Below are 15523 nucleotides of genomic sequence, written 5' to 3'. Positions count from 1 at the left end.
CGGAGATTAAGTTTCCTAATATTTCTCCCACACAATAGTGTCCCTAAAATGCCTGGAAAGCATTAAGAAATTAATATCACCAGTCAGTCAACAAATATTCATTGAGCATATACTCTGTGCCAAATATTCCAGAAGGTCCTGGAGACACAGCACGGAGATAGAGAAAGCTCCTGTACTTGTGGTGCTTATGTTCTAGAATGAAGGGCAAAGATTAACATGTGAACAGGGAGGGTTGAAGGACACATGGGGGAGCAGAGGGGAATGAAATCTACTGTAGACTATGTGATTGTGGTGAGCGCTCTGGTGCACTGCCCCCTGAGCAGATGCCTGAATTAACAACAACAACAAAAACCAGGCCAAGAGCTGGGCCCCAGGAGTTCCAGACAGAGGGAAGTGCAAGTGCAAAGGCCCAGGGGCCCTATCAGATGGGATGTGTTCAAGAACAAACTGGTAACTTGAGTGGTGGGACCAGTTAATGTGGGAGAACGGAGGGAGATGAAGTGGAAGAGATGGGCACAGACAAATGATCTAGAACATTCTGGGACATGCAAGGATGCTTGGATATTATTCTAAGTGATTGGGGAGCATTTGGAATGCTTTAGCAAGGGGTCATACTATCTGATTTTAATTTCTGTAAGTTAGCCCTAGCTGCTGTGTGGAGTGTGGTTATGGGGGTTGGTGGCAGGGAGTAGAGGAGAGAAAATATTCAGTAGAACTAACACCTGCGTTAGAAAATATTGTTGTTAATATGACCTGATGACATTTATTGACCTTACTACCCAAGATGCTGGTATTTTCAGAATGGGTTTCCTTTACCATTTGGCAGAGTTCCATCATTTCAGACATTCTAGCATCTCAAGGCAGTGTTTTTCTAGGCTGATGTACCCTTTTACCTGAGACAGGGAAACTGAAGGGACTCTATCTTAGTAAGGCTCCGCTTCTTTTTTTTTTTTTTTTCTTCAGATTTTATTTATTTATTTCAGAGAAAGAGCATGAGTGAGCATGAGTGGGGAGGGACAGGGGGAGAAGCAGGCTCCCTGCTGAGCAAGGAGCCCGATGTAGGGCCTGACCTCAGGACCCTAGGATCATGACCTGAGCTGAAGGCAGACGCTCAACCAACTGAGCCACCCAGACACCCCTAGAAAGGCTTCATTTCTGCTGTTTTTCTATGAGGCCCCATTTACTCATGTTCTGTATCTCACCTTGCATCTGAGTAGACAAAGAGGCTACCTTCCTACTGCAAAGGGGAGGCAAGAAAGTTAATCATTCCCTGAGTTTCGTACTCGGCCCCTATACACCTGATAACATCTAAGAAGGCCTGGATTCCAAACATGTTCCAGGACATTAGCTTCAAACACACCTCAGCCAACGTTGACTGGCCTCAATACCCCCTTACCTACAGCTGTGGAATAACACCTCACACTTGCTTTTGATCCCATCCTACTTGGGATGCCTGAAGGAGCATGTAGCCTGGAACCCTTTCCAATATAACCCCTAACCCTAAATGATAGTGAGACTCACTTCTTTCCTGAGTCTCCTAGACATTCCGTCTGCTATACTCGATCACTTACACTATCAAAAAAAACTCTGCTCTCATTCTCCTGGCTGAACCTTTGATTTTTATCTTGCATGAAGCCAAAGACCCTCTTGACTGGTCCCGCAGGACCTCCTCTGGGTCCTCAGATCTGGCCTGCCTACGTCATAGCCTGCTAGTGACTCAGGAGTATACCTAAAGCAAGAAGAATTGACTACAAAGAGTTAAGAATATTGGCTGGCCAGTGAAACACTTTTGTCATTCCCAATGTGTGTACAGGCTTTATAATTATATCCTTGAAGCATTGAGGACACACTTGCTCTATAATGGCCAAGAATGTGGCCACCATTCAAAGGTGATGTCCTTTGGGGTTGGTGCCTCTGTGAGCAGAGGATGGTCAGCCCTATGAGTGTGAGGGCTATGGGGGAGAGAGGCGACAAATATCTCTGCCCTCCACCTTTTTTTTTTTTTTTTTGCCCTCCACCTTTTTGCATTGACTGTTCACATGAGCATTGAGGAACTGCTGTGGTCTGGATGTCTTGCCTTGCCCCTCAAATTCATATGTTGAAATCCCAACCCTCAGAGGTGATAGTATTAGGAGACTGGACTTTGAGAAGTGCTAATGTCATGAAGTAAGGGTCCTCATGAATGGGAGTAATGCCTTCTAAAAGGGCCCCGGAGGGCTCCCTCAACCCTTCTATCAGGTGGGGATACAGCAAGAAGGCACACGTTGTGGACCAGAAAGAAGGCCCACACCTAGCCATGCTGACACTGCTCTTGGACTCCTCAGCCTCTGGAACTGTGAGAAATAAATGTTTGTTGTTTATGAACTACCCAGTCTGTGGTATTTTGTTATAGTAGGTCAAGCGACCCAAGTCAGGGCCTGAGGTGGTTTTTCAGACTTCGTTCCGTCACTGACCTTATGTTCTTAATAGGACAGGGCATAGGAGGTGGTTTAATGTAAAAGGTATGGAGATTTTTGTAACCATCTGCCTGGATATGAAATTTCCACTTACCTTAGGTTTAAGCGTCTCCCTCCGCCAAGAGGGCCCTTGTGCGACATGGACGGACATTCCCAGGACAAAGGTAGAATCTTCTAAAACTAGGATCTCACTGAGCAGGGACATGGTGCTTATTCCTGATGGGAAGTAAATCTAGATTCACTTTTGGCTGGGGGGAAGCAGGTCAGAAATTTGAAGTTGTAGTTCTCTGGCCTGGGTGGATGTGTTAGAACATGAACCATAAACCTCCATCACTTATCTTGGCAGATAGAAAATTGGAATCTGGGAGGAAAGTCTCGAATCAGGCACTCAAGTTTAATAAATACTCTCACTCTTGCCGAGCTCCCAAATGCTCGGCACTCAGGCTGCAAAGGACCCTGGGCGTTGGACCTCGGGACTGCGTGTGGAGCCACCTGGAGCACCTGATGACAGCTCTGTGCCTCCCCCGCCCCCCTTCCTGTACAGCTTTGCTTTCTTCTTCTTTTCCTTTTGTTCTTTGACTCAATGGCGCTTTAGTAACACCAACATGGACCAACTCAAGCACATGTCTTTGGTGCCGAGACTGAGATCATGAGATGGTAACAGAAGACAGGAAATAAGAATACGGGCTTTTAAATGGGTTCAAATCCTGGCTCTGTCACTTACCAATTATGTGGCTTTGGGCAAGGCTGAATCACTCTGTGCCTCAGCTTCCCGACCTGTATGATGGGGGTAATGTCTATCCCATCAGGGTAGAGATAAGATGAGACCATGTGTTTGATTAGATGAGATCAAACGTACAGTAGGCATTTAATAAATAAATGTTTGTGGTGGTGGTGGCTATTACATGGAGAGATTTGGGTTATATAATATATAATCTCTCATCAAGGGCTGAAAATCCAGTATGTGAGATAAAGAGACACCTAAATAATTGTAATATAGGGCAAAAGGTAACAAAGGCTATGATCAGAATTTGGGAAAAGCATCACAGGAGTTATGGTAGATTAAAGAGAAGAGCAAATTCCTCAACAGCACCTCCATCGAGAGCTAGATCCCCTCTTGAAACTGGTCTGGCCCCTGATTTGGACTTGTTCGATACAACGCAGTTGAAATGACTCTGGGTGCCTTCTAAAGTTAAGCCATCAGAACACTTATGGCTTCGTCCAAATGTTCTTGGGATGTTCCCTCTTGAAAAGAGCCTCCATGCTAGGAGATGTCACTAATGGGTGCTCCAGCTGAGCATCAACTGTTAGCCATGGGAGCCAACCATCTTGCATGATTCAGTCCAGTTAAACCACCAGATGACTTCAGCTGTCCCAGCACCCAGGCACATCACGGGATGCAGAACACCCAGGAAATCTGCAGATTTCTGAGTGATAATAAATTATTTTTAAAAACCTTAAGCACTAAATTTGGGGTAGTAAGTTATATGGACAAAAATAGTCCAAACAGGAATTTAAGAGAGAAGAGTCCATCTCAGCTCAAGAAGTCATGGAAACTTCCCTAGAATAAATGGGATTTGAAATTTCCTTGGAGGGAAGGATGGTGACAAGTCTCTAGGGAGGAAGTCATTCTAGAGAGAGGGAAGAAATGGGATAGAGGAAGAAAGCAAAGCTGAAAGGGGTGTTCAGGGTAAAATGACACCTTGGGGGACAGCCTCACTTTGTTGACAGAAAGGAAAACTCATCCCTGCTTTTCTGAATAAAGGGGCTTTATGGGAAGCAAGAGGGCTCTATGGATAAGGGAGGCAGGAATTTATAGAAGAATGGAAACCGTAGAGTAGACTGAGAAGCCTTCTGGACTTCCCAGAAGGTGCTGGAATTGGAAGGTTGCTAGGGATCCCCTAATTGCTCAACAGTCACACGCACAGTAACGTCTTTTTAATTAACATATACTGTACTATTAGTTTCAGAGGTAGAACTCAGTGATTCATCAATTGCATACAACACCCATGCTCATTACATCACGCGCCCTCCTTAATGCCCATCACCCAGGTACCCCATCCCTTCACCCTTCTCCCCTTCAGCAACCCTCAGTATGTTCCCTATGGTTGAGAGTCTCATGGTTTGCTTCCCTGTTTCCCTCTTATTTTATTTTCCCCTTCCTTTTCCTATACTCCTGTTTCGCTTCTTAAATTCCACATATGAGTGAAATCATATAGTATTTGTCTTTTTCTGACTTATTTTGCTTAGCATAACACCCTCTTGTTCCATCCACGTTGTCGCAAATGGCAAGATTTCATTCTTTTTCGTGGTTAAGTCATATTCCATTGTGTGTGTATATATACCACATCTTCCTTATCCATTTATCTGTTGATGGACATCTGGGCTCTTTCCATATTTTGGCAGTTGTGGACATTGCTGCTGCTATAAACTTTGGGGTACATGTGCCCCTTTGAGGCAATGCATAATAACATTTTAAATCCTTCATGGCCTGGGGTGGGGGGCATGGCATGGTGCTCTCACCTGGCTACCTTGCGGACCTAATTCCTTCCCTGTCTCCTTTGCTTACTTCCCTCTAGCCACATTGACCTCCTTGTTGTTTTTTGAAGAGCAAGCCCACTGTGGGCTCAGCACTTTTTCACTAATATCCCTGAACCCTCCAGCCTCCACCTGGATTATTCATCCTTTAAATATTCACATGGTTCTCCCTTCTCTTCATTCAGGGTTCCATCACCTTCTCAAAGAGGCCTTCTTTGACACCTAAGTAAAAATAGTTGCCCCGACACACAGTCCCCTTACCTGCTATTTATTCATTCATTCATTCATTCATTCATTCACTCACAGAATGCTTCTTTAGTTTCTTTTAATCTAGACTAATCTCTCTCCCAGTTTTTTGTTATAACATGAATTTCTTTACTAGACTTTATATTCTAGAGTAGTTTTAGGTTCCCAGCAAAACTTAGCAGAAAGTACAGACAGTTTTCACATGTCTCTTGCCTGCACACATGCACAGCCTCCCCATCATCAACATCCTCCACCAGAGTGGCACATTTGTTACAGTCTAGGAACCCACATTGACACACCATGATCTCCCAAGTCTGTAGTTTACATTAGGGTTCACTCTTGGCATGGAACATTCCATTCCAAATGTATAATGACATGTATCCATCATTATGGGGCCATACAGAGTATTTTCACGTCCCTAAACCTCCTCTGTGTTCTATTCATCCAACCCTCTTCCCTAACCTTTGGCAATGACTGATCTTTTTACTGTCTCCATAGTTTTGCCTTTCCCAGAATGTCATATAGTTGGAATCACGTAGTATGTAGTCTTCTCAGATGGGTTTCTTTCACTTAGTACTTAAGTTCCTTCAATAAATTTTCATGCCTTGATAGCTCATTCTTTTGGGCACTGAATAATATTCCATTGTCTGGAAGTAGCAGGGTTTATTTATCCATTTACCTACCAAAGGGCATCTTGATTGCTTCCGGGCTTTGACAATTGTGAACAAAGCAGCTATAAACATTCATGTGCAGGTTTTTGAGTGGACACAAGTCCTCAGCTTTTTTGGGATAAATACCAAGGAGTGTGATTGCTGGATTGTATGCTAAAAGTATGTTTAGTTTTGTAAGAAATGTCAAACTTTGCCATGTGTTTTTTAATCTATTTTTTATTGAGGTACAGTTGACATGCAGCCTTATATTTGTCTCAGGTGTACGACATAACGATTCAATAGTTGTATATATTATGAAATGATCACCATCACAGTAAGTCTAGTTAACATTTATCACCATACATAGTGACAATTTTTTTTTTCTTGTGATGGGAAATTTTAAGATTTACTTTCTCAGCAACTTTCAAATATGCAATACAGTGTTCTGAACTACAGTTGCCATGCTTTACATTACGTGCCCATGGCTTATTTATTTGATAACGGAAGTTTGTACCTTTTGATTCCCTTCATCCATTTTGCCCACCCCCAACCACCCACTTCTGGCAACCACCAATGTGTTCTCTGTATCTATTAGATTGTTCTAGTTTTTTATCCATGAAGTCAAAGACTTTGTCTATTGCTTAGAAGAAGATCTGGCATATGCTGGATGCTCGACAGAAAATGGTAGAAAACAATGAATGAATAAATAGATCCCAGACAGCCTTAGGGCTTAAGGCTTGTTACTTCTCAGCAGCAGTGATCTGTGAATCTTCATTTTCATTCTCTCCCATTGTTCTCTGCTTCCTGCTATTCCCAGGCAATTCTCTCATTGCCTGGGAATAGCATCTACTCACCAAACTCTGCTCTCACAGCTTCTGCTGATTCATCACCACAACTTACTCATAGCTCCCCTCATGCTGCTACTGCCTCTCCCTGTGCATCTGTCCAACTTCTGCTCCCTCTGCCAACCCCTCGACTCTCCCTGACTTTCCAGCTGAAATTCTAGAGGCAGAGAATTTCATTGGGTCAGCCCACTCCTCACTTAAGCAGAGATTTTGGACCTTTAGACTGTGTTCCAGGCAACATGTAGATACTGATCAGCTATGGCCTTAGGCACAGAGTGTGGCAACGTAGACATAGATAATTTCACTCAGCTGAGGACACACAGATGCCGCAGTGGCCTTTAAGGACCTGTTGATCAAAACTTTAGGGGGCACCTGGGTGGCTCAGTGGTTGATCATCTGCCTTCAACTCAGGTCATGATCCTGGGGTCCTGCGATTGAGTCCCACATCAGGCTCCCCACAGGGAGTCTGCTTCTCCCTCTGCCTATGTCTCTACCTCTCTCTCTTGGTCTCTCATGAAAAAAATAAAGAACATCTTTAAAAAAAACCCAAAACAAAAACCCTGAGGTCCATAAACTCTACAAGGCCAGCATTACCTTGATTCCCAAAACCAGACAAAGATCCCACCAAAAAGGAGAGTTGCAGACCAATATCCCTGATGAACATGGATGCAAAAATTTCACCAAGATACTAGCTAATGGGATCCAACAGTACATTAAAATGATTATTTGCCACAACCAAGTGGGACTTATTCCTGGCTGCAAAGGTGGTTCAACATCTGCAAATCAATCAATGTGATACATCACATTAAATAAAAGAAAGGACAAGAACCATATGATCCTCCATATATATGCAGAAAAAGTATTTGACAAAGTATAGCATCCTTTCTTGACTAAAACTATTCACAGTGTAGGGATAGAGGGAACATACTTCAATATCATGAAAACCATATTTGAAAAAACAACAGCAAATATCATTCTTCATGGGGGAAAACTGAGAGCTTTCCCTCTAAGGTCAGGAACACGTCAAGGATGCCCACTATCATCACTGTTGTTCAACATAGTACTAGAAGTCCTAGCCTCAACAATCAGACAACAAAAAGAAATAAAAAGCATCCAAATTGGCAAGGAAAAAGTCAAACTCTCACTCTTCGTAGATGACATGATACTGTATGTGGAAAACCCAAAAGACTCCACCTCAAACTCGCTAGAACTCATAGAGGAATTCAGCAAAGTGGCAGGATATAAAATCAATCCACAAAAATCAATTTTATTTCTATACACTAACAATGAGACAGAAGAAAGAGACATTAAGGAATCGATTCCATTTAGAATTGTACCAAAACCCATAAGACACTTAAGAATAAACCTAACCAAAGAGGAAAGGGATCTGTACTTTGAAAACTATAGAATACTCATGAAAGAAATTGAGGAAGACACAAAGAAATGGGAAAAAAATCCATGCTCATGGATTGGAAGAACAAATATTGTTAAAATGTTTATGCTAACTAGAGCAATCTACACATTCAATGCAGTCCCTATGAAAATACCATCAGCATTTTTCACAGAGCTGGAACAAATAACCCTAAAATTTGTAGAACCAGAAAAGATCCCAAAGAGCCAAAGTTTTGTTGAAAAAGAAAACCAAGACTCGTGTCATCACAATTCCCTGACTTCAAGCTATATTACAAGACAGTATGGTCCTGGCACAAAAGTAGACACATAGACCAATGGAACAGAATAGAGAACCCAGAAATGGACCCTCAACTCTATGGTCAACTCATCTTTGACAAAGCAGGAAAGAATATCCAGTGGAAAAAAGACAGTCTCTTCAACAAATTGTGCTGGGAAAGTTGGACAGCCACGTGCAGAAAAATGAAACTGGACCATTTTCTTACACTATACACAGAAATAGACTCAAAATGGATGAAAGACCTAAATGTGAGACAGAAATCCATCAAAATCCTAGAGGAGAACATAGGCAGCCACTTCTGTGACCTTGGCCACAGCAACTTCTTGCTAGACACGTCTCTAAAGGCAAGGAAAACAAAAACAAAAATGAACTATTGGGACTTCTTCAAAATAAAAAACCTCCTGCACAGTGAAGGAAAGTGTGGGAGAGCAAGATTTCAGCAGGTAAAAGAAACAATAAGAACAGAGACAGGCATAAATGACAATAGCTTTATACGTGTGGCAAAAGCCAATTATTCCTGCCATCGATCCATACTGAATTCAGTAGATGCTGAAGACAGCAATGATGGTGGATAGATAGCCAGGCCTGTTGTGGTCAGTTGTCCCATCTCCTGCAGCCCCTAGTTCATGCTCCTCAAACCCATGCAGATTGTCACATATTCAGTTCCCTGCTGCCCCTCACGTGATTGGTTTCTTGAGTTGTTTTTCCTTCCTCACTTCCACATCCTTTACATTCTACGGCAATAATACCGAGAGCCAACCTGGACTGGAGGCCTCACCTCGGCACCTGCCCTCCTTGGCGGTGTCTGATGGTGTAGCCCCCTTGGGCTTCTCTTTGTTCCAAGATATCGGACTCTGAGTAATCATTTTGTCTCTCATCAGAACGGGCCATGTGGCAGGAAACAGTCGACAAAATCAAAGGCAACCGACAGAATGGGAGAAGATGTTTGTAAATGTTTTATCAGAATAAAGGGCTAGTATCCAAAATCTATAAAGAACTTACCAAACTCAACACTCAAAGAACAAATAATCCTATCAAGAAATCGGCAGAAGACATGAACAGACATTTCTCCAAAAAAGACATACAAATGGCCAACAGCCCCGTGAAAAAATGCTCCATATCACTCGCCATCAGGGAAATACAGATCAAAACGAAAAAAATGAGATACCATCTCACACCAGTCAGAATGGCTAAAATTAGCAAGTCAGGAAATGACAGGTGTTGGCAATGATGCGGAGAAAGGGGAACCCTCTGACACTGTTGGTGGGAATGCAAGCTGGTGCAGCCACTCTGGAAAACAGTGTGGAGGTTCTTCCTCAAAGAGTTGAAAATACAGCTACCCTATGACCTAGCAATTGTACTATTGGGTATTTACCCCATAGATACAGATGTAGTGAAACAGAGGGGCACCCGCACCCCTCTGTTCATAGCAGCAATGTCCACAACAGCCAAACTATGGAAGAAGCTGAGCTGTCCATCAACAGATGAATGGATAAAGAAGACATGATATATACATATATATATATCATGGAATATTACTCAGCCACCAGAAAGAATGAAACCTTGCCATTTGCAACAATGTGGATAGAACTAGAGGGTATTATGCCAAATGAAATAAGTCAGAGAAAGACAATTATCATATGATTTCACTCATATGTGGAATTTAAGAAGCAGAACAGAGGAGCATAGGGTAAGTCAGGGAAAAATAAAACAAGATGAAATCAGAGAGAGAGAGACAAATCATAAGAGACTCTTAATCACTGAACTCTACCTCTGAACCTAATAGTTCAGGTATGTTAATTAATTGAATTTAAATTTAAAAATATTTTATGTTAAATGTTGAATTTAAATTTAAAAAATAATATTTTTTTAAAAAACCCTGAGGTGTAGGCTGAGTAATTCATACTTTAGGGAGACACTGAAGTCTTCTGAGAAGAGCAGTGATTAACCAGATCTACGTCTTTTTTTTTTTTTTAAAGATTTTATTTATTCATGAGAGACAAACAGAGACAGAGACACAGGCAGAGGGAGAAGCAGGCTCCCTGTAGAGTGCCCTATGTGGGACTCGATCCCAGGACCCTGGGATCATGCCCTGAGCTGAAGGCAGATGCTCAACCACTGAGCTACCCAGGCGTCCCAGATCTATGTCTTCAGAAGTACTTTGGGTGCTCCATGAATCTTTCGGTACTCCACGAACGGGACAGTTTAGTGATGGAAGGGGATGGCACCCTACAGACAAGTTAGGAAGCCATGCACGGGAGAGCTGATGATGCCTCTAAGCAAACCAGCAGCAGTGAGAGTCAAGGGGAGAGAGTAGAAGCAAGTGGGTCTAGAACCTGAGGTTGCTCCCCAGGCACAGGAGGCTGGAGTTCAACAGAAAGGCTGGTCTTGACACCTAGCTCCTGAAGTTGTTGGGGAGGAAGAATTTACTCTGCCTTTCAAGTCTCAAAGGCTGCACTAAGAATCAAATTGACATGAGACAGATTAACAAGAGAAAATCAAATTTAATAGGGTAGTTACAGGGAATCCACACAGACAGGGAAATCTCAAAGACAGTGAGGTGACCTGACACGCATGAGCTAAGGAGAGGGGCATGATTGCAATGACACCGAGGGGAGAAGGACCCTTAGCAGAAATGTGAGAGGAGATCTTTGGTGCCCTGTTATGCAGATCAGTTTCTTTGGTAAAGAAGAAGCCCTGTTAATAGTGCTCTTCCTGGTACAGGCAGGCAGTTGAGGGGGAGAAAAAAAAAAAAAAAAAACTTTTCCTCAATCTGCTAGGTTTTGATTGCTTTATTAAGAAAAATTTTTAAGGTTTTATTTTTAAGCAATCTCTATACCCAGCATGGGGCTGGAACCCATAATTGAGAGATCAAGAGTCATTTGCATCATGGACTGAGCCAGGCAGCCCCCCGCCCCTGCCCTGTCCCCCCTCATTGCTTTTATTTTTTATTTTTTATTTTTTCCCTCATTGTTTTTAATTCAAAATAATGTTCACGCCAAAGTGGCTCACCTTGGGGCAGCCTGCCCTTGGCCCCTACAAAGTCATAAAGATATTAGTTAAAACTCTAAGAGTGTAGGGTGGCAAGACATAAGCCAAGACAGATATCTGGGGGAATCTTTTGGATGTGAAGAACAGATCAAAGAAGTAAAACTTGACAAATGATTGAAATTGGAAACATTCATACAGATGAGTGGGCAGAGAGTCACAGCGCCTGATAAAAAAAGGAAAGTGTTTACTTATTTTCTTATTCTTAAAAGTTCAGGTCCAGGGGACCCTGCATTAGATACCACTGTATTCCAAACCCCCAGCTTCTAGTCTGACAGTTTTCCTGCAGAAAGCAATGATACTATGTGAAAATCCACAATATTCTAAAAATACATCAGCCGGGCTGCGGTGCCACAATTAGTGGAGCTGCTGTCCCAAGAAACCCTCATCACCATTTTGCTTAGATCAGAGAGCGGATTAACTTTGATGTCTGTCTGAACCCCATGTGAGACACCACTGGTGGTCTGCTCCCTGCAAGCATGCAATCTTCACATCCAAGGGAAGAAGGAGAAAGTGCCAGATAGGAGCCCAAACCAATTTTTTTTCCCTCAGTGATTGAGATGAAAATATGCACCCTAGGACCGCTGACATATTTGACTTGCAGCCTGTCTCCTCCTGTCCCCGGAGCTCTCTCCCCCTTTGCACAAATACATTCCCCTAGGTCCAAATTTCCTTTGGCTCTTGCACACATCAGCACAGCTAGGAAGCCCCAAGCCCCTGGTCTTTGTTACGTGTGGCAGGTAATTGTGGACTTTCTGTATCTGTTAGGTCTTCTGCTGGTGTGCAACCGAAACAGACTCCAACTGAGCCTGGAGGGGAGCTTACTGGACGTATATGGGAGGCCTGCAGGATATAATGAACAGCCGAGAATCAGACTGCAAGGGGCAAGAAGAGAATCTCTGGGATTACAGGTAAGTGGAAGACAAGCGGTCATCTCATCGGGACATTAGCAGTGCGAAGAAATTCACCGCAGTAGTGTTGCCTGTCTCTGGGTTCCCACGTTCACAATTCTTATTTCTGGGAGAAAAGGAGCAATTGGACGTGGTTGGAATTGTACCCACACTCAGACAATATGAACTCACTGACTTTGCGAGGCAGCATACACTGGTGATAATGCAGGTCTCTGGAGTCAGCGGGATGGGATTTGAATCCTGACTCTACTATTTAGTGGCTCCTGGGCTCATCATTCTTGCTCTGCCCCCAGCTTCTCCCTACACAAATGGGGAATCAGGAGCTAATATTCAGCAAGGTTGAGTGACCAAAAGCAATTACGACCCACTGCCTCGTCATATCCCTCTACCACACCATAGGTGCCACGAGGACAACAGACTCTCTTGTGAATTCGCTGCTGGCTGCATCCACCAGCCTTTGAAATGTGGCTGGCACACGGTGCTTGGCTCAGTAAACCTTTGTCAAATACACAAGTGCTGATGCTTCCTTTTTGTGTTCCCAATCAACTAGTGCAGTGCTTGGCTGGAGTCGGCACACAATAAGGATCTGCCGATTGAATCTGTAGGTCAGTGGGGTCTTCAGAAACGGGGAGAACCTGGGGTTCAAAGAGATGAACCTGTATTGCTTAGGACTCAGTGGCAAGCAAGAGGTAAGTAATTTTTGGTGTGACGATGCTAGCAAGGTGATGAGTGTGTCTGTATAGGTTGTGGCCTGGCCGCTGGTCAGACTAAAACGTTTACATGAACATCAGGGGACAGAGAAGCCCTGCGGTTACTTGCTGCTTGGAGAGGGGGTGGCTCATCTGTCCCACATTAATCCATCTGTGCCTTGGAGGCACTGCGGACAGGAGGTCATCCTGGCGGTCTCTAGCCTGGCTTTCAGAGGCTCCTGTGTGTAGGGCTCATGCAGCCACCCTGCCAAGCTTGCTTATGGAGACCGCCAGGTCTCAGGGAGGAGCCTGTCAGATTAGGAATGAAGACTAAACCCTGGTCCTGGCTCAGCTAATGGTGTGTGGCCCTAAGAGAAGTTTCTGGATCTCAGTGACCTGAGCTATAGAGTAATCCTCGACTTGCAGCCCGTGGATCTGTCAAGGAAACGAAATCCCACTCGCGGTGACTTCATCTGGAACTCCTGTTGTAAACAAAAACAAACAAACAACAAAACAAAACAAAATAAGTCAAACTGGCTTCAGCGAAAAGGGAACTTCATTGGCTCCTATCACTGAGAAGTCCAAGGGCAGCTCCTTTTCCAGGCACAGCCCGCTCCAGGGGCTCAAAGGTAATGTCAGCACCTGATTTCTCTCCATCTCTCGGCTTTGCTTCTGCTGTACTGTCCTCACGCTCAGTCTCCATATGGTGGTGCCCAGTGACCCCAGCGTCTGATCCCCTCAAGCTCAAATCCAGATTTCCAGCAGCTGGGAGACACTATGGTTGGCCCAACGTGGGTGAGTGAGGTCATGCAGCCAGGAGGATGCGGCTTCGCTGGACGACCAGGCCTGGGCCCTGTCCCAATCAATCCCTGTGGTGTGGCAGCTTGGTCACTCTTGGCGATCCCCTGACCTCTCAGAGCTGGAAAAAAAAAAAAAAATCATTGTGGTGGGGGTGGGGGTGGGGCAGAGGAGAAGCCCAGTTTACCTCCTCGACTGAATGGGAGAGGAGTGGTTTGCCAAGATGCTCGGGTGCTATTAACAGGAAGACAAGTGGCCTCCCGGTTGCTAACATGACAAAGGTGCGCTCACCTGGGGTTTTATATCACGGGACAGAAAGCATGCATCCCAGCTCCCCTCTCTGCTGGAGGAGTCCTCTGTTCTCACCCTAACAAGCCCCCGCAAGCCCCAGGAGCTGCTGCCAACCCGTGCAGTCATCTGTCTTCCTCCTGGAAGTCCCGCGGCCGCAGGACCCTATCACTCATCCGCAACAAGCCGCGCCGCCTCCTCAGTCATCTTTTTCTGTATCTGTCCTGTCTCTATCCACGTGGCAGGATCCCGGGGAGCAAAGGGTCACGGCTTATTCATCTTTGCGTCCCTCGGAGCACTTTGCCTGGTGTTTGGGGTACGGCAGAGGGTCCATAAATCTGCCGACGGATCCAACACCTGATTTATCTGCTCGCGGAACCTCGGAGGCAGACGGTAGCTTGGCTCCGCGACAACGCTCCACGGAGAGGACACCTGTGCTGAAAGACCGTACGTCTCTGCAGACTAAATAATACCGCCGGGGTCCGGATGACTAGCCTCTTGCTCCCGGCCCGGGCCGCTGGTAGCATCCTTATTCATAAAGGGTTGAGTGAAGGCCCAAGAAACCTTGATCTCCGCCGCTCCGTACCCCTGGGCACCTCGCCTGCCCCCACAGCGCCGCCTACCCCCAGGAAGGACGGAGGACGGCGACCCTAGGAAGGGGAGGAGCACGTCCAACCTCAGCGGCCCCACCCCAGGCAGTAAGGCACAGCCCCAAGGTCCCATCACTGGCACTGGCCGCGGGGTCCCCGCCTTGCCCGGATCCGACTCCTTCCCCATCCTCATTCGCAACCCAGACGTGCAGCAGAGGGAACGGAGCGGGCAGGCGGAGGCAGGACGGATCTACTTGCCGTCCCGACGTTGACACGAGACTCCTCCCCCCTAGTCCTGATCCCGTAGTCCCGGTGCTCGGGTTAGACGCCCCCTGCAGGCCATCCGGGGCGGGCGCGCGGCCCCGGGCCCCTCACCCCCCCCAGCAGCCCTCCAGGAGGCGCGGTCACTCGTGAAGCCGCGCTTCCCTCACCTGTAAAATGGGCCCACAGCCGGGGGGACTGAATCAGCGAGCCGCGGACAGCACGCAGCTCGGGGCGGAAAGTCACCGAAATCAGATAAGGGTGGGGAGAAGGGGAAAGCGCGGCTGGTCGAGGGGAAAGGGTGACCCAAGAGGTCCGGAGAATGGCGGGGGGAGCAGCGGAGGGGGGGCCGGGCCGCGGGCAGGGCGGGGGTTGGAACAGGGTGTGCACCGCCCAGGGGAGCAAGAGCCCCTCTCGGCCGGCCCAGCCCCCAGCACCGCGGCCGCCGCTCCGAGGCCCCGCCCACCCACAGGCCCCGCCCCGTCCACTCTGTAGGCCCCGCCTCCGGCCCCG

The 15523-nt window shown here is 45.9% G+C and overlaps 1 long non-coding RNA gene across 1 annotated transcript; it reads right to left on the bottom strand.

The window, feature by feature from the left end:
* Positions 1 to 6109: 6109 nt before the first annotated feature.
* LOC144302985 (uncharacterized) lies at positions 6110 to 15448 on the bottom strand. Its single transcript, XR_013370037.1, has 3 exons — positions 15181 to 15448; positions 13716 to 13992; positions 6110 to 13555 (listed from the first exon to the last, which is right to left on the bottom strand). It is a non-coding gene; the product is annotated as an uncharacterized LOC144302985 (long non-coding RNA).
* Positions 15449 to 15523: the final 75 nt, after the last annotated feature.

Source organism: Canis aureus, chromosome 2 (genome assembly GCF_053574225.1).
Source record: "Canis aureus isolate CA01 chromosome 2, VMU_Caureus_v.1.0, whole genome shotgun sequence".
NCBI classification, from domain to species: domain Eukaryota; kingdom Metazoa; phylum Chordata; class Mammalia; order Carnivora; family Canidae; genus Canis; species Canis aureus.
Note: the sequence above shows the minus strand (reverse complement) of the source record. Positions and strands in the feature narration are given on the sequence as shown.